This window comes from Pteropus alecto, unplaced genomic scaffold (assembly GCF_000325575.1).
Source record: "Pteropus alecto unplaced genomic scaffold, ASM32557v1 scaffold131, whole genome shotgun sequence".
NCBI classification, from domain to species: Eukaryota; Metazoa; Chordata; class Mammalia; order Chiroptera; family Pteropodidae; genus Pteropus; species Pteropus alecto.
This window is the reverse complement of record NW_006434709.1, coordinates 14419019-14420288: the sequence shown is the minus strand read 5'-3', so window position 1 is coordinate 14420288 and position 1270 is coordinate 14419019. Positions and strand designations below refer to the sequence as shown.

The 1270-nt window shown below is 32.7% G+C and overlaps 1 pseudogene; it reads left to right on the top strand.

The window, feature by feature from the left end:
- The first annotated feature begins 597 nt into the window (after positions 1-597).
- Positions 598-716, top strand: LOC112478094 (annotated as a pseudogene).
- The last annotated feature ends 554 nt before the right edge of the window (positions 717-1270 follow it).

Sequence of the window (1270 nt, the reverse complement as noted above, 5' to 3'; positions counted from 1 at the left end):
TACCAAAAAGTATAAAGTTTTAAATGTATAGCCTTTGATACAATAATCTTACTTTTAAGAATTTATCTTCAGTAAGTAATCATAAATAGATACATAGATGTAGTTACCAAGATGTTAATCTTAGCATTATACTAAAAATATGGAATTTATTTGAATATCCTTCTAGAAATAATAGGATAAACCAAACCACAATGCACAAACCAAATTCAACCCACCATTTTTCATCTAGCTTGTGAGCTAAAAAGTTTTGATATTTTTAAATGATTGAAATATATCAAAAGAATACTTCATGACACACAATCATACGAAATTCAAGTTTCGGAGCCCATAAATAAAGTTTTACTGGAACGTGACCACACCCACACTCATTAACATTTTATCTATGGCTGCTTTTGCACTATAAATGCAGAGATGGATAGTTGCAACAGAATGTATGGCAACCCCACCCCCATCCCAAGCCTAAAATATTTACTATCTTCTTCCTATAAATAGTTTTGCATAAAGACTTTGTATAAAAAGTGTCAACCTGTACTTAAAAAAAAAACCATGGTATTAATCATAGAATAAATTTATGCAGCCATTTAAAGTGGTATAGAAGTCTACGGCCATGCCACCCTGAACAAGCCCTATCCCGTCTGATCTTGGAAGCTAAGCAGGGTAGGGCCTGGTTAGTACTTGGATGGGAGACCACCTAGGAAGACAAGGTGCTGTAGGCATAAAAAATAAGGGATTGTAAACTGACAAGGTCCTTGCAATCTGTGAGGACAATCAAGGGTTGCCTCACCTAAAAATAAATAAACAAATGAACAAATAAATAAAAATAAAGTGGTATAGAAGATTATTTACTAGCTTCTAAGACTGCCTAAGGAATGAAATGAGATAAATTATATAAAAGTATATCAATTTATGACCACATCTTTGTTAATTTTAGTAACATATAAAGTACAAAAAAGGACTGGAAGAATATATTCTGAATTATTAATGGTTTTTATCTGTGTGTAGTAAGATTGCAGAAATTTAAAAACTTACCCATACCTCTTACATTTTCTAAAATAACATATCTCTTAATAAAATAATATGTGGCAGATAGACTCTAAAATAGCCTCCAGTTGTCCTTGCCTCCTGATAGTCTCACCTTTAATTCCCTTCCATTTAATGTGAACATGACCTGTGACATGCTTCTAAACAATAGAAGTTAGCAAAGGTGGTCACTCTCATGATTAAGTTACATAATAGTTACTTTTGTGTGGCTAGTAGACTCTACCGCCCT